Source organism: Monodelphis domestica, chromosome 4 (assembly GCF_027887165.1).
Source record: "Monodelphis domestica isolate mMonDom1 chromosome 4, mMonDom1.pri, whole genome shotgun sequence".
Classification (NCBI taxonomy): Eukaryota; Metazoa; Chordata; class Mammalia; order Didelphimorphia; family Didelphidae; genus Monodelphis; species Monodelphis domestica.
The window spans coordinates 239,952,348-239,976,293 of NC_077230.1; the positions used below are offsets into that span (position 1 = coordinate 239,952,348).

Here is a 23,946-nt window from a genome sequence, read left to right on the forward strand (position 1 = left end):
TTGTAAAAATGTAACTGAACAATGAAATCACCAACCATGACTCCAAGGAATGGATGATGAAGAATGCTACTCCTTACAGAGAGGTAATCGACTAAATATTTAGAATAAGACTGATCTTTGAATATGTCCAGTGTGGGAATTTGTTTTGCTTTGACTATGACTATTTTGTTTTTCTTCCCCCAAAGGGGGAGGAAAAAATAAATACTTGTTGTCCGAAAACAAAATTTAATTAGAAAAAAAGTCAGCTCTTTTGATCAGAAATGTTACTTTGGGGGGTAGCTGGGTTGCTCAGTGGATTGAGAGCCGGGCCTAGAGACTGGAGGTCCTAGGTTCAAATCTGGCCTCAGGCACTTCCCAGCTGTATGACCCTGGGCAAGTCACTTAACCCCTATTGCCTAGCCCTTACCATTCTTCTGCCTTGGAGCCAATACAATACTGTGTATTGGCTCCAAGACAGAAGGTAAGGGTTTAAAGAAGAAAAAAAAAGAAATGTTACTTTGACAGGCAAGGGAAAGATGAGCTGGATATGGGAGAGACTTGATGTAGGTGACCAATTAGGAAGTTTTTTAATATTTTCAATAGAATATAAGCAACTTGACAATAGAGCATGTTAATTTTTTAATTTTTTTTGTTTTTGTGCTTCTAGTACTTGGCACAAAGCCTGTCATAATGTAGGCACTTGGTAAATGTTTATTGATGGTCAGACTGTTTCAGACAAAGGCTTCTGAACTAGGGTAAGTGATTATTTGTGTGGAGAGAAGGAAATGGATTGAGAGGTTTGAGAGACTAGAAACAAGGATACTTGGCTTGGTAAAAGGCAGAGTAATGAATTCTAAATGATTTTGAATCTAGGTGACTAGAAGATTGGCAGTAGCTTCATAAGGAATAGTGAGATTAGGAAGATGAGAAAGGAAAGTTCTGTTATGGTCATATTGCAAGACAATTCATAATACAAGAATGGAGTTTGGGAAAAATAAATATTTCAGCATAGAAGAGAAAATAATTGAATCTATGGGAGATGATGAGCTGGAGAGAAGTGACTATTTAGAAATTAATTATGGTCAACAGTGTTAAAATTATAAATAATTATTATATTTATTATTGTTTATGAAATATTCATAGAAAATGTTTATTGTATTATTTTATGTTGTTATTATAAATAAAAATTTTATGGATAGGAGAAATCTCAGTGTGACTTCAGATAGCAAAGAAGGGGCTAATAGATAATGAGAGATTTAGAGGTGATGGTGGTGGGAAAATTATTATGGGGACAATCTATTGGAAGAAAGGGAATCAGATAGAATCAAAGGCACATGAAGAGAGAATAATTGTCTTGGTGAGGAGATGGGTCACCTCATCACTGACTGGAGTAATGGAGAAATGAATGTCAAGCATTTTGAAATATAGAATTCAAGAGAAGATGAACCTCATTGAGAATCAAGGGGAAAGGCTTTCATTTTCTCAGTATGGGTATGAGATAAAGTTCTTTGCTGAGAGAGTGGAGAAAGAGATGTCATAGGAATGTTGGGGAAAAAATAAAAGGTTTAGAAGAATTCTACTTTTTTTTCCCATTTGAGGCTTATTAACAATCAGCGGGGGTGGGGGGTGGGAGTAAGATTTCAAAAGCAAGGCAAGATTTAATAAAGGGAAGCAAAACCAAAGCTAAATACCAAGTAGTCAGCATTACAGAAGAAAAATCCAGGAAATAATTTACTTTAGCCATTGATAAAGGATACAGGAAGATGACTCAAGCAAATTGATGACCTACTTGGTAAATGTACCAGGTGCACTTACTGAATCACCTAATATGTAAAGTGATTCATAGTTTATCATAATTAAACTCAATGAATATGCACATATTGAGCATATACTAAATGAGGTTGATCTAAAATGTAGGCTCCATGTTGAGATATTGCAGAAGCAACACAAACATACTACTGAGTTGCTATTTTCACAAATAAAGTAATGATAATATATTCTTTGCTGAAGGGGAAATTTTTGCATTAAGGTATATATGCTTCTTACTCAGCTTGACTTGTCAACAGTGACCCAATAAAGTCTATAGGAAATGTTATTCCTTACTGCCCAGCCTGTTGACATGGCAACACTAATACATAGAGCAATGTTACTGTAACACACTTAACTGAGGCTAACATTTCATTGCTGAAAATTCTAAAATATAGTGATGCCCTTTTCCTTCCAAAAGAATGATTACTTCTAATTTATCCTTCACTTTTAACTCTTTATTAAAAAGCTAAATCAAAACTACTGCAACCATAGGTCATGACAACATAAAATCCAACATTCTTTAATGTCAACTTGTTGAAAATAGTAATTGATTACCAACAATGAAACTTTTCCAAATAACTGGCAGATCTATCTTCTATAAAAGCTTTTGGCATTAAACACTTCAACTCAAGAAAATTTATAAATTGAAAATGAATCCCACAGCCAGCCTACTCCTACTAAAGCATTACAGTCTAATCATAAAATAATCCAGGTTCTGTAAGAACAATCCATAGTGACAGTAATAAACCACCAAGCAATAGTAAAGAGAAGCAGTGTTAAAAATGAAAGGCCTTGTGGAACAATGGGCTTCCTTTTGTCCACTTATTCATCTATCCACTAAAAAAAATAGGAGAGCCTACTGTCTGTGGAATGCACACTTATTCAAATATATACCCCAAATGTGAATTGGAATATATACCAAGCTTAACAGTTTGCTTATATGTCCCCCTCCAGTTAAGAATAGTGCTATTTACATGATTACTCTATTCCACAAAAATATATTTAGTATTCCTTATATACAAAGTACTAGGAGAAGCTCTTCAAAGATGAAAAAAAAATAAGTGCCCCTGACCTTAAAGTCAAATTGTGGGAAAGAGTTATGTATATAAATAATTATAATCCAAGGTAGAAAAAAAAGATAAAATGCCAAAGAGTGGTTAAGCAGAATAATCTGAGAGACCTTTATGGACGAAAGCATCAAAAGTAGCCAGAGACACTGGGGAAAGTTTTTGAAGAAGGTGCCTACTGAAGTGAGACCTAAAAGGGGAGAAAGCTGTTAATAGGTAGGGGAGTGAGGGGTGAGTTCATTACATGTAAAGGGAGTAACCCGAATAAGAGCATACAGTCAGAAAAGGACAGAACAAGATTAAGGAATGATGAATAGCCTAAGTTGGCTGGAGCCTAGAGTTTGTGAAAATAGAGTATTATGAAATAAGCCCAGACAAATAGGCTGGAGCAGAACTGGGAAGGAATCTGAATGTCAAGCTAAAGAATTTATATATTCTATAAGGCAATGAAGAAATATTGAAGATGTTAGAGAGCAGAGAAGCAGCATGACCTGTGCTTTAGAAACATTACTTTGGCAGAAAGTCAAGGATATGATCTAAAAGGCTGGCATAGTAACATAATTCTAGAAAGAGATAATGAAGGTCTAACCTAGAAGGATAGCAAAAGAAATGGAAAGGCAAGATGGGTGTGGGGTGATCTAAAAGATTTTAGCAATTGATTAGATATTCTGATAAAATAAAGGAGTAAAAACTGACTTCAAGTTAGAGATTCTGAATCTGTTTTGGGTGATGGACACCTTTGGGAGTTTGATAAAGTCTATGACTCCATCTCAGAATAATGTTTTAATGCATAAAATAAAATATATAAGAATGTGATGGGAAAAGACCATGTTGAAATACAGTTATCAAGATTTTTTTTCTTTAGAAAAAGTTAGAATATAGATTTCAGTATACCATTCTCACTTGATTTCATCCATTAAATTTTCTCACATAAGCAATATGTGCCTTCTTTCACAACATGATGGATATGGGAAAATGTATTGTATGATAATACATATATATATATATATATATATATATATATATATATACAGCCCATATTATATTACCTGCTATCTTGGGGAGGGGAGGAATATGAAGTAGGGAGAGAAGATGGATTGCAAAATGTCAAAAAATGATTATTGAAAGCTGTATTAACCAGTAATCTAGAAAAAAATTAAAAACATATAAACTGATCCCAGGTCCTCTGCTTAACATCTCAAGTATAGACAATTGGGAAAGTGGTGTGATTAACAGAAATGGAAAAAATAGGAGAAAAGGCAGGTTGGTTTCTGTTTGTCTAGAGGGAAAGATTATGAAATTCTCATTTTCAGATTCAATTCTGAAAATGTTAAATTTGAAGTGACAATGACATAATTAGATAGAGATGCCCAGGGTACATTTGGCAGTGTGAAATTGGAACTCAGGTCATTTTGAGGGTGGGGGTATTAAGTTTGGGAGTCATCTGCAAGAAGATGAGCATTGTTTTATGATAAGGAGAAACCTAAGTTGTTAGCAGACATAAAGGAAGAAGCCAAGAAAGGAGATGGGATGGGGAGGGAAGTGGGGAGCAAAGACATGGAAGAAGACATAAGGAAATTGATGTTGTAAGGCATGAGACAAAAGATACAAGTAGAAAGATCACCTACAGAGCATGCATATATATTATACATACATTATTCCTATAGCAATTCTATTTATTGAACCATAAATTACATCTGATAAAGAATATTCCTTTTGCAAATATTCATTAAAATAGACTTTCTTTCCTTAAAATCAGGAGTGTCACAGGAAATCTTGGCTACATAGCTACCATAATTATACCATTCTGACAGGGAAACATGTACAGCATCATGCAGAGTTCACAGTATAATAAACACTATTTTAAAATTATAATTATGTGACTAGAAATATTAACAGAGGCTTTAGATACAATGAATAGAGAGCTAAACTTGAATTAAGAAGGATATAAGTTCTAATAACCTCAGACACTTATTATCTATGTGACCCTAGGCAAGCAATTTCATCTCTGCCTAATGTGGTTTTCTCAACTGTAAAATGGGTATAAAAATAGATCCTCCTTCCTAGGGTTGTTTCAAAGATCATATGAAGCCATATGAATATGAGTTGTAATTCTCATTATTATCTATGCTCCAAATTGTCAGATCCATAGTCTCTTTCTGGTTTGGTACCATAATGAGCCTATCTGCAATTACATTATGATGACAATACACTGCTTTCTGTAGCAAAAGGAATTTCAGTGTTTTTATAGCAATGGTCTCTAAAATCATGGCAGTACCTGTGGATTGCGGGGTGAGAGAGGGTGGATTGTTCATAGTAGAAAGACTCCAAGGGTTGTATCATCAGCCAATCAGAGGAAAAGATGGGTAATATCCCACCCTCCCCACAATAGCCAGTCAGGAGAACTTGACTACCATACAATCACATGTATTCTTTACTTCACTTTAGCCCCAAACTTCTCTATTCTACCTACCTTCTTCCCCCAGTTCTCCTGTATATGTAGAGCCTATATAGATTATAGGTTATAATTTAATCCCAAAACCCAATCAGGAGCATTTATGGAAGAAGTTGTAAAGTAATGATTGGGAAAGTTCCCCACCATTTCCATACCCACTAGGCAGAAAATGCTGATGTGGGTAATCAAAAAAGACAGGAATTCACTGTTTTGAATCTAGATCTTTTGAAAAGTAAATGTGCTTCAAAGGGGCAGAACAGAGCTGGAATTTAGCATTTATCTTAGAAAGTCCTTTTTCAGTTTCCTCATCTGTAAAATGGGATAAAGAACAACTTTGAACCTCATAGATGACTCATGGAAGTTGTTCTGCAGGTGGTTCCATCAGAAAGCTGAACTCAGCTGACTGTAGTTTCCTTGCTGGGGGTAACAGGGCCAACTTAACATGCGATATTCTCATTGTGCCCTAGCACAAATGTCAGGTCACACATCAAAGCTAACATTATTTGTGAGTATAATGAAAAATAATTCGATGGAAAATAAAAGTATCCTTGAACTAATCCCATAAATAACATTTAAGGAATCCATTTGCAACAAAGGCTACAAGAAGCAGTCTACCTGAGAGCCACATATCTAACTTTTGAGGATACAGAGACTTTCGTATTCTTTTTTCATGCCCTGTAATGCCATCCTTGGTGGCAGACATCATTATTCCTTTTATAGGACCCTCTAGAAATGCTTAAAAAACAAGAGCCTGGTGAATGAGCCATGAGTGGACATAAGGAGGATTGTCTACCTCCTCCCAAGCCTCAAATGACATGATCAACACCATAATGGAGCAATGCAAAGCTAATTAAAAAGAGATGGAACATATTTGTTTTTAAAGCCCATGAACAGATGTGTCTAGAAAGAAGTTTTGACACTAGCAGACAGCATAGGACATAGTAATTAGAGGCTTATGAGATCACTTGCCTTTATGTCTATGTAAATAAAGATTATCCTGTTCTGGTCCATATGTATACTATAAAGGATGAACTAATATAAATGCAATAATTAGGGTGAAAGGCACTATGCAATTACTAATCCAAATATGGCACAGGAAAGAAATTTACTCAAAAAAACAATAAAAACAACCATCCCCAAAACTAGGCAGCATAGTGTCCAATAGTATACATAAGAGTGTGGGCCAGGTATGGCAATACATTTGGCCATCCCTCTATATACATGCTTATGGTGGTGTAGTTTATTAAGAGACAATCTTCAAGATAAGAAGATCTATGTGCAAATCCACCTTTGGCACATACTGGCTGTGTGACCTTGAGCAAGTCCTCTGCCCTCTCCAATCCCTAGTCAAATGGATAAGATTATAAACAGAATGGGTACCAACTTATATTATAAACGGAATTCCCTCATCAGCTCCAGTACCTCAGCAAAAAAGAAAAGAAACAATTGTCTGGCTATAAATGCTAAGATTCTCTATGCACAAATAGCCAAAGTACTTTCAGATTAATTTAAACAAAATTTAGAATTACACCTAATCTTTAGAGACAATCGATACTCTAAGGATAATGAATTTTGCCGGGTACTTCTTTTATTAATCTTGCTGTATGTGTTTGTGAACAATTTAATAAGTTGCCATGCCAACTTAGATTAGGATTCTTAGCACAATGCCTGGCACAGAATCAGTGCTGACTAAAATGCATGTTGATTAAGTTACATATGGATATATTGTTGTTTATTTGTTTCAGTCATGTCTGACTCTTCATGACTCCATTTGGGATTTTCTTTTTTTTTTTTAAACCCTTACCTTCCGTCTTGGAATCAATACTGTGTAATGGTTCCAAGGCAGAAGAGTGCGAAGGGCTAGGCAATGGGGATCAAGTGACTTGCCCCGGGTCACACAGCTGGGCCTGAGGCCAAATTTGAATCTAAGCCTTCCTGTCTTTAGTCCTGGCTCTCAATCCACTGAGCTACCCAGCTGCCCCCATTTGGGATTTTCTTGCAAAGATACAGGAATGGTTTGCTATTTCCTTCTCCAGCTCATTTTACAAATGAGGAAACTGAGGCAATCAAGGTTAAATGACCTGGCCAGGGCCATACTGGTAGTAACTGTCTGAGGCCAGAACTCAGGAAAAGGAATACAAAGTTCCAGGCCTGGCACTTGTAAAAATTAAATTATGTATCTAGTAATAAAAATTATATTTTTGAGGTATATTAAGGATTATTAGAAATCAAGGATACAAAATAATAACCATGTGCCCATGACTGATTAGCCAATTCAGAATCCCTGTGCTTAAAAGGGCGATAAAAGAATGTCTACCCTTTGATCCAGCCATAGCACTGCTGGGTCTGTACCCCAAAGAGATAATGGACAAAAAGACTTGTACAAAAATATTCATAGCTGCGCTCTTTGTGGTGGCCAAAAACTGGAAAACGAGGGGATGCCCATCAATTGGGGAATGGCTGAACAAAATGTGGTATATGTTGGTGATGGAATACTATTGTGCTAAAAGGAATAATAAAGTGGAGAAGTTCCATGGAGACTGGAACAACCTCCAGGAAGTGATGCAGAGCGAGAGGAGCAGAACCAGGAGAACATTGTACACAGAGACTAATACACTGTGGTATAATCGAACGTAATGGACTTCTCCATTAGGGGCGGTGCAATGTCCCTGAACAATCTGCAGGGATCTAGGAGAAAAAACACTATTCATAAGCAAAGGATAAAGTATGGGAGTGGAAACACCGAGGAAAAGCAACTGCCTGACTACAGTGGCTGAGGGGACATGACAGAGGAGAGACTCTAAACGAACACTCTAATGCAAATATTAACAACATGGCAATGGGTTCGAATCAAGAACACATGTGATACCCAGCGGAATCATGCGTCGGCTACGGGGGGGTGGGAGGGAGGAAAAGAAAATGATCTTTGTCTTTAATGAATAATGCATGGAAACGATCAAATAAAATACTATAAAATTAAAAAAAAAAGAATCCCTGTGCTTAGCTTACTTACTACATCATTGCAATGGAATAGAAGAGAGGGAGGGAGGCATCACTGCCAGTTAAATACCAATTGTGATCTTGCCAACCTGGGGACTTAGGTGAGATTATAGGGAATTCTGGGAAACACCAAGGATTTCTGAGGATTGAAGTCTGGGATTCAAAATCTCCATTTTTACACACTCCATCCAGTGTGTCATCTAGCTGCCATATGTATATATCTGTGTGTATATATGTATGTGTGTGTATGTGTATGTATATGTATATGTTTCTCTTCTTCACACAATCTCATAGATAGCTTCTGATGACAGACCTCGCCAAACTTACCTAGACTAGTTCTTGAACAATGTTTAGAGAATCTGTTATTGCTGGATCCATACGGAAAGTCTTTCTAGGTTTGGTTAGAACTTTAAGAACCACCTTTGAGGATTCACAATCACTACAATATCACAGTATCACAAGTATATACAAGAAGCTCTTAACAATGAAATTTTCAAGATAAATAAGAATTATCCCAACACTATGACCATGACTCTAATAAATGAGAAAAGAGGAAATTTGCTAAAGAAACCAGAATAGATATATAGAAGTACTGATGGCATAGCAGATAATGTGTTGGATACCTTAGGAAGACCTGAGTTCAAATCTTGCCTCTGGTATTTTTAACTGAGTGATACCTGACTGGAGTCGAGTGATTCTTGGCTCCAGTTTGCACATCTGAAAAACAGTGGGGGAAATGGGGAACCTTTGCCTCATAGGATTGTTGCAAGGATCAATAGGTACTAAGGTAGAAGTGTTTTATAAATGTTAGCTATTATTTACATACATATATTCACACATAATACACATCTGCATCAATCTCTTTAGAATAGAGAAATGTGTGTGCATGTGTACACTTCTACATATTATTATAGATTTAAAGTTGGTAGGAACATTAGAGGTCATGTAGTTTAAGTATCTTCTTTTACAGATGAGGAAACTAAGCGTCAGGGAGTCTATATGTATACAGACAAGAAGATATATGTGTATGTAAACACATAAAGATCAATTTCAAATGAATATTCTTCCCATATGAACTTTTGAAGTAGTCTTTAAAAAGGAAACTTTTAGTACCACTTATTTATGAAAGTCTCCATATTGAAATAAAATCTAATCCTACACTTTCTTACCCATTAGTCATAGTAGGAATAAGACAAATGAACTATGTAAATAAAAGGTTACAGTCAAACCAGTTGGTCCTTCCGACGACTCAAATATGATGATGTTCAAATTTTTTCATCTTCTCCCTCTAAATGAGTTTCAAACTCTTTAAATATTTTCTCATGACTTGTTTCCTGGGAAATGCCTTATCTGTCTAGATCACCTGTGGCTACTCCCACAGTGCCTTTCACAAGTTTTCAAAAAATAATATTGAATGAATGAAATGAAAAGAATTACAAAAAAAAGACAACAAATATTAAATTGAAGTAACAGTTATCCTTCTAAAATACTCATTTTGAGCTTAACATTCTTATAAGATGGTGTCACCCTTCTGTATTCATCCTCAGTTATTTGGCCTTGCTTTCATTCACACATTTAAAAACTTTATGTGGGTCAATGGAATCCTTATACATCCATACTAGCTTGTTTATATAGTTAGTTCTCTTTTTTATTTTACATCAGAATAATTTCTGAGTCTTCAGAATTCCATCTTTGCATACTCCATGTTTCTCTTGTGATCATTTGCCCTAGAGAATTTTAGACCATTGGATCTACCTATCCTTTCACTGAACCTTGTATTCCAAGATTTCCTCTCCTGTACCACCAGTTCTAAGATGAAAAAGTCATTTCTTCCATGGTCTCTATTATATGCATATCAACAACTGGGTCTTCATTATCAGTCACAATTAGAAGAGGAAGGGCAAATTTTTGGATTGATAAATTTGACACTAATCCATAGGATTATAATTTTAGAGTTCATCTAATCCAATCCTATCATTTTACACATTAAAAAAACTGAGACTCAGAATGATTATGTAAAGGTCAGATTAAGTAGGTAGCACAGCCAGGATTTTTGGCCCAATTCTACAGGTTAATAACTACATGACTTCAAAAGATTTGAAAATTGATCTTGATCACTAGCTTCTAACACAGGTTTGTGAAGAAATAGTCAAATCAGATCAATATGTCTCCCTTTCCTTTTAAAAAAATATTTATTTTTTTCCTGGATCCTAAAAGGGGCTGGTCCCAAAGGCAAGTGGAGGCTGGTCCCAGAGAGGTTGGTGGCTGAAAGTGGGGATCCCAAGGGTTGATGGGCTGCAGAAAGAAGAGGTTCAGAGAAGAGGGGTGCTAGAGAACCCTGGATCAATTCCATCCAAACACTGTGGAAGCAAGAATCAGAGCCAGGACACAAGGTCTTTCCTTTTTCAATAAAGTCACTAGGTCAACAAATCAGGTAGGTACAATAGAATGGTATGCCTCAATTTCAGCAAAGCATGACAAATCTCTCATGATAATTTGGACTCCCAGAAGATCAGATATAGGCCAAATGGTAGTGAATGACCCAAAGGGTCTGTTATGTTGGCATGAGACCTGAACCACTGGATTCTGTCCTCATATATATTTGCCTAGATCAATTACTGAAAGTTGAAAAAGGAAGTTTTATTAAATACTAAGATTAGAAAATTCTAGAGAGGCAGTCACTATGTTAGACAACAGGACAAAGATTTAGAGGAGAATGCTGGGCTAAAATCAGAAACATGACATTTACCAGGGATTAATATAAAGTCCTACATTTAGGTTTTAAAAATTAACAGCACAAATTCCTTAGCCATATTTCACATAGGGAAAAGATCTGGAAGTTAATTTCAAGCACCCTGGAATATGGATTTTAAATAAGCCTTAGGGATTATTAAGAGAATGTATGGCTAGAAGTACCTAAGGAGATAAAAAAATCCTTGTACTGAATCTATATTGTTTACTTGTAAACTTATAGTATTCTAATCCCACCTCTATTATAATTAAGTTTCATGAGGGCAGAGGTTATATCATTTTTGTCTTTATATTTCCAGTGTCTTGCACAGTTGCCACATAACAACTGTTTGTGAATTTAATGAAAACAGGCTTCCTATGGTAGACCCAAATATTCCTGTCACTAGAATGCTAGTGTAGAATAGAGAAAATTCTCCAGGCAATTCTATAGCCTAGAGATAATATCCTATATGGATACCAATTCCCTCTGCTCTAATTCCTTGCTCAACAAGCAATCTTTTGAAGACTAATTGGTCTTGCCAAGTAACCAGATAACTGGACAAGTGCACTCAAAATAGTGAACATGAATATATGATCTCTCATTGTAAATTAACACATTAGCATCCTATTGTTTATGAATGAGAGTCATGAATTTGATTAGTGAAATTCATTCCCCTAAGTCTGATCACACCTGGACAAAGTGATATGACTGATAAAACTATATTTAGGTTTTGCCTTTTTATAAATATCACTATCATTACAGAAAAGTTCTGTAAGGTACAATGATATTTCAAAAATCTCATTATACATTTTCCTGAGATTACTTTTGTTTTGGTTTTTAATTTAATTTAATCTTTATAAGTGTTACTTCAAAAAAATTCCATCATTAAGTAACATCAATGTACAAGGAACTAATTGGGTGGCTAGAATTGGGGACTAATGACAAAAGGACATATTCCAGTGGAGAGGAGTTTGTATTCTCCTAGTGGATGTACATTAATATAATACTTTATTCAGGAGATAGGAGAGCTATCCAGACCAAGTATTCCAGGAATATTTGAGGAGAGGGAGACCACCTTCAGGTAGGGGGTCATAGTTGTTGTGGAAAGGGAATCAGGGAAGATACCAAGCAGAGATGGCACTTGAACTAGATTTTGAAGGAAGATATTGATTTCAAAGGTAGAGATAAGGAGGAACAACAGCTCCTTTGGCCACTGTACATTAGGAAATCGGTTCACAGCTGTCCTTACATTAGCTTTCCTTTAAGATTCCAGTTGTATGCTCAGGCTAAAATAAAACAAAATCATAAAAATAAAAATGTCAAGTAAAACAGATAAGAGAAAATGAAATGGACGTAAATAGATTAAAGAAAATCATTTTGCAGCTGTGGATAGCATGCCCTTCCTTTGTTAGGGCTTTAAAACATCATTACAAATTACTAACAATAATTTATCAACCCACAAACAGCAACTATCTAAAAGGAATAGGAAAATCGGATGGTGCGACTTAAGTGTGTTTTAGTCCAGCTCAAGCAGAACCATCCATAGCATGGCTATTTCTGTGCTCCCTTCCAGCATAAGAGTGCCTGAAGTCATGAGCTTCAACTGTCTATAAATATAAACTATTTTTATTCTATGGGATTATTCCTAATCTTAATGTATACATTAGAAATGTCAATATTGTCTAGTGTGGTGGGAGGATTGGGCATTTTGGCAAGTAAAATAGGCTAATTAATCATTCACCTAAAATACCTTCTGCCTAGGACTCCTATCTTTAAAATTCTCCCACTACAGCCTGGAGCCCTAAACTAGAAATTGTAACAAATTTTCCCATAGAAACAATGTTATGAAAGATTATTAGATTCTATATAGTCACAGAGTTTCATTACAGTACAGTGTAAATAGGGTTTTGTTGGATTGCTTGGGAACCCAGCCATTTATAACATTGTTCCTACAGAAATATGACTTCTGAATTCCAAGCAACTAATTTAGAAAGAACTTTAAGAACAAAACCCATATCCATAAGTAGGAGGCTCTTCTACCACAAAAGACATTTAACACTAAGGCTATTGATTTGGAGGCAAGTCAGCATCTTGTAGGGCAGTGTTTCCCAAACTAATTTGACCACAGGACATTTTGGGGCTTAGATTGGAGCCTATAAATGCTGGTCTTTGGAGTTCAAGAGTTATGGAATAACCTTGAGGAGAAAGAAAGGTCAAGGAAATTCTGAAGCATAATAAAGGGAAAATAACCCTATTCTCATGCCAAAATAAAGGATGAACATAGAAAGTATTTTGATATGCATAATTTCATAATTATATAAACTGTAAAATATTTGGGGGGAGGGGGCAGCTGGGTAGCTCAGTGGATTGAGAGCCAGGCCTAGAGACAGGAAGTCCTAGGTTCAAATCTGACCTCAGACACTTCCCAGCTGTGTGACCTTGGGCAAGTCACTTGACCCCCATTGCCTAGCCTTTACCACTCTTCTGCCTTGGAGCCAATACACAGTATTGACTCCAAGAAAGAAGGTAGGGGTTTAAAAAAATATTTGGGGGGAGGGGAAAATCATTTGCACTGATATTACCTCAGATAGACTGTACTTACATATTACCCATCCTCAGGAGTTTATGGAATATAGTTTGAAAATGTCACATTACTGGGTCCTCTCTAGAATCAATTAATTCCCAATTGTCCACTGTGCCACAGCAGCCTTCTTTCCCCAAAAGGTCACTATTCCTTTATGAAAGATCCCACTGGAAGATCACTCAGCCAGACCAGTGTTCTATCCACCACATTCCACTTCCTGGCTTTGTACTTGTGTTCAATGTCCAAGGTTGTCCCCCTAGTCACTCTACCATGATACATCTCGCAAAATATTAGAAAGTGAGTTTTTCCTTCTAAAACATCAATTGTTTACCAATTGTAGAGAAAAATTCTTAATAAGCCCTATGTAAAGGCCATTGTAAGAGCTAAAACAGGTAAATTTGATTGTTTTTTTTTAAACATTCCCTCCCTATCCCAACATAAGGCAATGTACTCAGGGTAGGAAGGGAAGGAAAAAAAATGAGGAAGAAACATAGCCTTAAACAATTCCAATAACACTAAAAAGCCATAAAGAGGTGTGACAAATTTAGCCGAGAAAGAATAAAGCTCCAATTCATAAGTGGCTGAAGAATATAAAGAGAAAAATTCTCAAAAAGTTGAATATGAATTATCAAGACATTTGAATACTTTAAATCTAATAAAAATAAATAACTGAAAACCCACTGGAATCCTATCAAATTGGTAAAGAAAACAAAATATCATAATACCTAATGCTGGCAAAAGAGGGAAACTATTATTAACCTGCCAGTCAAATTGTTATTTGCACTGATATGAAATTTAGAACTTTTTTGGAACTGATATGAAATTAACATAAAAAATTACAAACTTGTTCATACCTTCTGATTATTATTGGGGCTATACTCCAACTGGGAGGAAACTGAGATGCTTTGAAATCTAGCCTTCAAGGAAACCACACAGAGAGGAGGGGTCATAAAGTGAGTGATAAGGAAAATAAAGAAGACTGGATGGAGGCTAAAATTAACAAAGATTTCAATTAGAAAAAAATTCAATGAACTTGAACATAAGCAAATAAATCATCAGGGAAAACAGTTGCAATAGAAGTAAATGTGTACTAAAGATCTAATAAAAGAGTTCAGGCATCTATAAAAAAAAAAAACCCTGCAGAACAAAAGAAAATGATCCAACTCTTTTTGAGTTGTGGAATGTGAAAAGAACATGAAACCCCAACATACTGTTCCTGAATGGTTCAAAAGATAAATGAGAATTATGAGAATAAAATTTACAGCCTACACAGAAAAAATTATAGACAGAATAGAAAAACTGGAATCTGAAATGGCAAATCACATCAAAGAAATGGAGAATGACAGATTAAGAATACAGAAGTGAAGAAATGAAGAAAAGCCACCCTTCTTCTCCTCAAAAAAAAATTACACAAAACATGCTTACTATGCAAGAAAAAACATGCTAATCTCAAAGACAGAACTGAGTAAAAAGAAAAAAACAAACAAACCTTAGGATCAAAGGTCTCCCAGAAGAGCACAATAGGGCAAAAAATCTTAACACTGTAATGAAGACAATAATAAAAGTTTACTGCATAGAACTCCTGAACATTCTTTTATGTTTTTATTTTCCCTCTTACTTATGACTTTTGGATATATATGTATACATGTATGCATATACATATATGTATACTTATAAATGCAGATCAAAATTTATAAATACAGAAGAATATTATAATCATTACTTTTATCGATTGTAGATTCATAGATCTATACCTTGAAGAGACTTCAAAAGTCATTTGATTCATTCCCCTCATTTTATAAATGAGGAAACTGAGGGTCAGGAAGATTAATTAATTTGATCAAGGTTACAAAGGTAGTATAATCAGAGCTAGGAGTCAGATCCATGTCCCCTGACTCTTCTCTACTATTTTTCTTACCATTAATTTTTCTAGAACTGTTCTCTTACCATGCTGTCCCTCTGGCTTGATATAATTCATATTTTTAATTGGAAGGGAGATAATATTGAAATATTCTTTCTTAATATTGGGAGAGTCCAAGTTGAATCACCCCTAATAGATCTGATTATTGTGGCATATTAGATAAAGGGATAGCCTTGGGGTAGGGAAGAAGTAAGTTCAAATCTTACTTCTGGCACATACTAAGTGACCACATATAAAACACTTGACCTGTTAATACCCCCCCCCCCCAGGAACTTTCAATGAAATTCAAATAAGTTTTTCATCTTTACTGGTGAACCTAACCCAAATGAAATCACAGATATGACCCCTAAAATAAAAAATAAATGGGATTAGCTTGCCAAAATTCTTTCAAGTAAGTCAATTTGCTGATTTCTTTTGTCTGAAGGCTTTTGCAGATTTTAGTCAAGTAGAAACTAAATGGAAATATTGGGCTCTGAGCCCTTAGAATATCTAAAATCCCATGGGGATATGTTAATTTCCTGAGATAAAATGGTAGTGAGATAAACAGTGTTACAGTTGCCTTCTGCAATTTAATTTCTGTTATTCTTCTGTACCTTTTATTCTTCTTAAAGTTAGTTTTCTAATCTAGAAAAGGCCTAGCAGGGATAATATACCGAAAAATCTAAAAAGAAAAAGCCTACTTAAGATGATTTAACTATAAACATGACTACTTTTAAAACACAGACTGTCTCACTGACACTGGCTATCTCTGATAAGCACTATTTGTTCCCTGCTAAGTTTTTGGCTTTATCCTCCTTATTTCATTGTGTGAGATACTCTTTTGGAATTCAACCCCAGTTTAAAGAATCATTTATATGAGAAATTAGGCTTTGAGAAATGCTGTGTTGAATAAGGCTCACATTTCTAGGGATAGAGTCAGAGCCTTAGCCAAATATGTGGTGTACTTACTGCTTCCATTTCTGTCTTTGATGTTTATTTGTTTGCATGTCATCTTTGCACAGGTTCATAACTTTGGCACTTTTATAATTGGTGAATTATATAACACTCATCCTTTTTTCTAGGTTCAATTCACACAGCATCCATACATAGTTTAAGAATATTGAGAGTCAATCCAACCATGCAAAGCTCAAAGCTAACTGGAATAATTTTACCATATGGTGAGGTAGGATCAGAGATTAAATAAATGGTTTTTATGTATTTCTGGAATAAAGGGGAAATAGTTTCAACCAAAAAGGACTATGATTCTATACCTTTTATATTTTTTAAATTGCTCCTATGTGGATTTAACATTCCTTTCCAAAGAAAAACCCAGTTCTATTAGAATTACTGACAATCATTTTGGTGATTTTCTAAATATATGATTTCATGATAAATATATATTTCAATCTACTACAGCTGACACTAATAAGTTAAACTAAGGGTGGAAGGGAAGAGGTAGGGACAAGGAAGAAAGACATGGGAAAGTAATTTCTGAATTTTTCAGCCACATCAATATGTGGATCATTTAACATCCTATGTGTAATTTAATAACTTGCATTTATATGGTGGTTTTATAGTTCTATAGCACTTTACATACATTATCTCATTTGAGCCTCACAACAACTCTCTGAGGTAGGCAATACAAGTATTATCTGTCACATTTTGCAGAAGAGAAAATTAAAAGTAAGAGATGTTAAGAGACTTGCTCAAAGTCATAAAAGTTAATAAGGGGTATATCTAGGACTCAAATCCAAGAGTCCAGGGTTCTTTCAACTAACTGTGAATTATTCAGAATTCTCACAGCAGGCTCTATCCATTCTTACCTGATTATCAGAACCCTTTCAATACTTTAAAGACATAAATAAAGTGAAATATGTTCAGAAATGCCCACCATTTCCTAAGTTTAACTAGGCCAAGAGATAACATTATCTATAAATGAAATACTGAATTGACTAGAATTTAAATCCATTCCAACTCACACTGAAATCAGATTTCTAAGTGCAACTTGAATTTGGCAAGTTAATATAAGAGCTCTTTATTTTTATTGTTCTCTTTTCACATAATCAATTTACTAGCACATAAATGTTTATTTAAGAAATATTCAGAAATATGTAAATAACAAAATTAGGTCTATCATGGTCATATGATCATAAACTTAGGACTGGAAGGGACCATAGAGATCATAGTCTAACCTTCTCATTTTATAGTTCAGGAAACTAAGGCAGACAGCAGATAAGTGACTTGCCAGGATCATACAGAGCTAGTAAGCATCTAACGTGGGGCTGGAACCCAGGTCCTCACTCCAAATACAGTAGCCTGTCTCCTATACCAAGCGTTCACCAACCTGTCTGATAGGGTTAAAAAAAAAACCCAACAACCCTTTTTTAAACTATAAGTCATCTATATCGTTATATCATATAACACAGACAAACAAATAGTTCTAACACTTCATATGCTGTGAAGTTAGCCTTGTGTACTGTTAAAAAAAGATGGAATGGTGGATAGAGTACCAGGCTTGGAGTCAGGACAACTTGAGTTCAAATCTGATCAAAGATACTTACTAGTTGAATGACCCTGAGTAAGTCACTTAAGCCTGTTTACCTCAGTTCCTCAGCTGTAAAAATGAGCTGAAGGGGCATTTGGCATTTAGTCTTAGTTTCTCCCCCTATGTTTCAGCCTCATATTACCAAATAACAATAAGACATTTCAAAGTGAATATCTCATATTTCACAAGTCCTAAACTGAACTCAGTACCTCTCCCTAAACAATCCCCAGGACAGCTAGGTGGCTCAGTGGATAGAGTGACAGGTCTGGAGTCAGGAAGACTTGAGTTCAAATTTGACCTCAATTACTTCCTACCTGTGCAATCCTGGGAAATTATTTAATTGTTTAACTCAGTTTCCTCATCTGTAGATAAGCTGGAGAAGGAAATGGCAAACTACTCCAGTGTCTTTGCCAAGAAAACCCTAAACAGGGTCACCATGGGACATAACTGAAATGACAAAAAAAAAAAACAAACCTCTCCCATATTCCAAATTTCCCCACTTTTGTTGAAAGCAACATCGTCCTATTAATTGCCTAGATTCATAACCTTAGCATTATTCTTAACTTCTCATTTTCCCTTTCCCTTTACCCATTTACACAAGTGTTGTCATTTCTGCCTCGGTAACATTTCTCACCTCCACGCCTATCTCTAAACTCGCTCAGCTACAAATTCAAGTCTCTCATCCTCTCTCACCTAGATCCTTATAAGTCTCCTAATTAGTCTCTCTACCCTCAACTCTCTCATGACTCCAGCCCATCCCACACATTGTTGCCAAACAATTGACTGCAGTGACTTCTTATTTCCATTAAGATCAAATATAATCTCCTTTGTTTAGCTTTTAAATCCCTACTCAACCTGATCCCAATCTAGCTTTCATTCCTCATTAAATATTGCTCTCTCACACACACATGCTCTGTGTGATCCAGCCAAACTGAGTTTCAATAGTTCTCTGCTTCTTTAGCAAAATCTCCTGATTTTGTACTTGCTGTCCCACATCTTAAACTGCATCTTCTCCTTTCTTCTGTCAGTCCATCTCTTCCTAGAAGATCTAGCTCAGGCATCATCCTCTACCTGAAGCCTTTTCTGATTCCTCCAAATACTAGTGTTCACCCTCCTAAACTACCTTATATTTAACTTCTTTAAAAAGCATATTTTTTACTTTATATTTATACTGCAAATTCAGTTATATCCTTGTTTTCTACTCCATTAGAACATAAGGTCCTTGTGAATAGGTTTTGTTTTATCCATACTTATATCCACAGTCCCTGGCACAGTGGAACATAGTAGATATTTAATACATTTTTCTTTATTGTTGCCCATTAATGGTATTGCCAGGGTAAGTAGGTGGTGCAGTGGATAGAAAGTAACTCAAGTATCAACAGTGCATCAGTAATCACTTCCTCTTACATCACCTATAATATTAACTCTATCTTCTGTCATTTTTGTCAATTTGTAAGGTGTGAGGTAAAAAAAAAAGCAGTCTTTTTAAATTTGCATTTCTATCACCATTAGTGATCTGAATATGTCATCATTTCGGCTTTTTAATTCCTATTTTTGAAAACTTCATATGTATCATCACTTGTCTATTGAGGAATGTCTTGGTCATAAATGTATATATATCTTTTGATCTAAATTCTTTGTGTGTATATAGACATACATATATATGAACATATACATAAATATATATATTTTGGATGTTTGACTTTTGGCAGTGGCATTTTGTACAAATATTTTCTCACTCTTCAGAGTCTACCTTCATTGATTTTATTAGTGAAAAAGCTTTAACTTATACAACAAAATTTTCTAACATCTTTAATGATCTCTCTTTTCTTGTATTTAAATAAAAATTCCTCTCCTAGCCATAGCTATTGAAGATACCTGATATTATCTGGTGTTTAAATGATGTGATCTTTTATATGAATCAAGCATTTACTATGTGTCAGGCACAATAGTAGGCACTGAGCACATAGAGATTTAAGCAAAGTAATCCTAACTCTGTCCCATTTGGAGATATTATTTTAATGAAGGAAATATCACGTACATAATATAGTCAAAACAATTGTAAAACAAATGCTTTCATCAAGTGAAAGGCTGCTGTTTTTTTAACTGCTTCTCTTTATTGTTAATCTAGTCTATTTCAATGATCATTTTTTCTTTTCTTTAAAGCAGAAACAAATATTTGATGATTTTTGCTTTATGTCATAGTCTGAGATCTGATAATATTATGGCCCCTTCATTTGAACTTCTCTCATTCATTTGAGATTCTAGATCTTTTACTCTACCATATAAATTTATTTTTATCTAGTTCTAAAACTGTATTTCTGCAATAACTTAATTAGTATTGCATTAAATCTATACATCAAAATAGTTAATATAATTACATTCTGTTTACAAGGAACAATCACGTTTTGTAAATGAATTGTCAGATATCTAGTTTATGTTTTTTGTAGTTCTTTTGAACGTAATATCTTGTTACTATTTCTTCCTTGTTTTTTGTTGGTGCTATAAAGAAATGCTGATGATTTTGTGGTTTTATTTTGCATCTTGCTACCTTGCTTAAGCTATTACCATAATTGGTTTCTTCACCAATTCTCAGTAGTTTTCTAAATATATTATGTTATCTGCAAATAGACCCAATCTTACCTTTTTGCCAAAATTTATAGCATTAATTTCTCTAAGAGTTTTAAAAATTTGTTTTGCTATGGCTAACATTTCCAAAATTATGTCAAACAATATAAGAGTGGACTTACTTGTTTTATCCCTGTTTGTACCAGGAAAGCTTCTAATGTTAGCAAGAGTTTCATACTATTACCAAAGTTTTTTTAAAAGGTGTCTATGATATAAATAATGTAGTCACTTATTTATTGGATCAATGAATTTTTACTAATTATGGAAATGTTGGATAAAAGTTTAAAGACATGCAAACATAAATATTCTAGGGGAGGAGAACAATTCATTGTATGCTCTTGGGCAAGCTCCCCCCACTATAGTCCTAAATTTGTTCATATAGGTGGGGAATTGGACTAAATTATTTCTTTGTTCACTTTCACATCTAAAACTCAATGATTATATAATTTTAAAGTCCAACCCTGTTAGCAGCAGAAACCTACCACCTCAATTCAGTCTATCTATCTGGCCTATATTTTTTCAAATGCATTTTTGTGGTGAAATCTATGTGTTTACTTCAGGGAGATACATTGTTATATTATGGGGGTATAGACTTTGATTTGAATTCACTGACCTGACTCAAATTTTATCCCTCAAATTTACTACCCCTCTGATGATAGGCAAGTCACTTTATATCTGAGGAGCCTCAATTTCTAAAGGGTAATGATAGCATCTGAAACACCTATTCCAAATAGTTATTGTAAAATACAAATAAGTATAGAAAGCACTTTGGAAACTTTCAAGTAGCCCACAAATGTAAGATTTAAATTAACGTCTAACACACCAAGTATTAATTTTATAAAGTGTATTAATCATTACTTGAAGTAGAAGGTATAAAAAAGAAATAGAAGTATAAAAGTCTAATTATCTAATAAAAGTAAACCCACATGAGTAAGTTCTCCTGGCTCTCAAAAAGTCCACATCCACAGCTGCCTGTGATCACAAGAAAAGCAAGCAAGAGGCAGGGCTACACAAAACTTATATCCTGCCTATATCAGCATGTAATGTGAGAATAGTAGGGTGCTGGGAATTGTAGTTCTTGGGTTCAGATTCCAATTACACAATTACATAATAAATATTAGTTGATATTATGACCCACATTACAAATAAATAGTTTAGTTCATCACAGAATAATAAGATTGAGGTGGAAGGGCCCTCTGAGGCTGGCTAGTCTAAGCATCCTCATTTTACAGATGAAGAAGAGAGACCTAGGAAAGTTAATTAACTTGCCCAATGTCACATAGCAAGAATTGGAATTTGAACTGACTCCAAAGCTAGGGTTTTTCAATACTCACACTATTTCATGACAAATAACAGGCTGATAATAAAAAGTTAGATCACTAACAATGACTGGCAAGAATAGTTAAGTGGGCAGTCTCCTAATACTGGATTCTTATGAAAGATAAAGAGGATAAATACAAGGCTAGGCTAAAAGGAAAATAGCTAATGTAAGACAAAAACTAGAAAACATTGTTAGGGAAGATGCTCCATCTGGAAAAAAAAAACAGTGTGCAGTTACTACAAATTCTAACAAAACTAAGATTTAGGGGTGTCTAATCAAACTGGAGGATATGGTCACAATTCAGAATTTATATAGGAAGGGCACATCTGGGTAAATATGGTGGCAGTCTAGATGCTAGACTCTTCCTCTCCTCACCACCTACCGATACAGACTACCTCAAAAAGCCAAAAAAACCCAAATTCATATGAACGAAGGGACTCTACAGTAGGGTGTAGCATTGAAGGTATGTGGGATTTGGGCATTCCCACACTATAAGAGGGTGGAAAAGCTTCCACCAAAATGCGAGTTGATCAACTCTTCCCCACCCCAACTACAGAGCCAGAGTCAGTGCACACTAGAATCAGTGAGTGAATGAGGGCACCTCTAGAGTGACTGAGGGGCACCTCTAGGTCCTTGGAAGCTGACTAAGACCACCAAAAACCTACCACTGAGAGCAGTTAGACTTGAAACCCCAGCAGGCTGAAGAGAGTAGACCTTGGGTGCCCATGGGAGATAGTACAGAGAAGGGCAGCAAACAACAGAATCTGCAGAAATTCATGAGGTGGCCTCAGGCAAAAACTTTGCTCCTTAGCTCCATACACAGAGAGCCTTCCCATATCACTCAGATTTCTAACTGGAAATGGAAGGAAAGACCACAACAGTAATGGCAAACAGTGGCCAGGAGCAACAACTTCCCAACACCAAGAAAAACAAGAAGATGGGGTTGACCCTGAATAATTTTTATGGAGGAAAAACCCAGGCTACAGAGGAAATAGAAGAGGAAATACAAATAAATGCACCAAAAACTTCCAAAAAATGGAAATTGTCTATAAGCTCTTGAAGAATTTACATTGGAGCTTATCAAAAAGATGGAAGCCTTCTGGCAAGAAAAGTGGGAAATAGTTCAGAAAGAAAATAACAGTTTAAAGGACAAGAACTCCCAATAGGAGAAAGAGCTGGAAGCCACAAAAAGCAGGATAGACCAAACTGAAAAGGAAAACCCGTCCTTCAAGACCAAAATTAGGCAATTGAAAGCCAACAATCTTGCAAAACAGCAAGAATTAATAAAGCAAAGTCACAAGACTGACAAAATAGAAGAAAACATAAAATATCTCATTGAAAAGATGATGGATCAGGAAAACAGAGCATGAAGAGACAATTTGAGAATCATTGGTCTACCTGAAAACCCAGAAATAAACAGAAATCTTGACATCAAAGGATAAGAAATATTCTAAGAAAACTGCCCTGATGTTCTTGAACAAGGGGGTAAACTAGACATTGAAAGAGTTCATAGAACACCCTCTACACTAAATCCTCAAAAGACAACTCCCAGCAATGTAATTGCCAAATTCAAGAGCTTCCAAGCTAAGGAGAAAATTTTATAAGAAGCCAAAAAGAGACAATTCAGATATCAAGGAGCACCAATCAGGATTACACAAGATCTGGAAGCTTCCACACTAAAGGACTGCAAGGCTTGGAATACGATATTCAGAAAGGCAAGAGAATTGGGTCTTCAACCAAGGATCACCTATTCATCAAGACTGACTATATAGTTCCAGGAGAAAGTATGGGCATTCAACAAATAGAAGATTTCCAAGTATTTGTAAAGAAAAGACCAGAACTAAGTGGAAAGTTTGATATCCAAACACAAAAATCAAGAGAAACATGAAAAGGTAAATAAAAGCGGGAAAAGGGGGGAATTGTTTTT

General features: G+C 35.3%; 1 protein-coding gene and 1 long non-coding RNA gene across 20 annotated transcripts in view; both read right to left on the minus strand.

Annotated features, from left to right (window-relative positions):
• The window catches only part of NCAM1 (neural cell adhesion molecule 1), a 438,552-nt gene that overhangs the window by 305,411 nt on the left and 109,195 nt on the right, over positions 1–23,946 (minus strand). The window lies entirely within an intron of this gene.
• Positions 12,012–23,939, minus strand: LOC107652427 (uncharacterized). Its single transcript, XR_008911303.1, has 3 exons — positions 18,705–23,939; positions 15,115–15,166; positions 12,012–12,327 (listed from the first exon to the last, which is right to left on the minus strand). It is a non-coding gene; the product is annotated as an uncharacterized LOC107652427 (long non-coding RNA).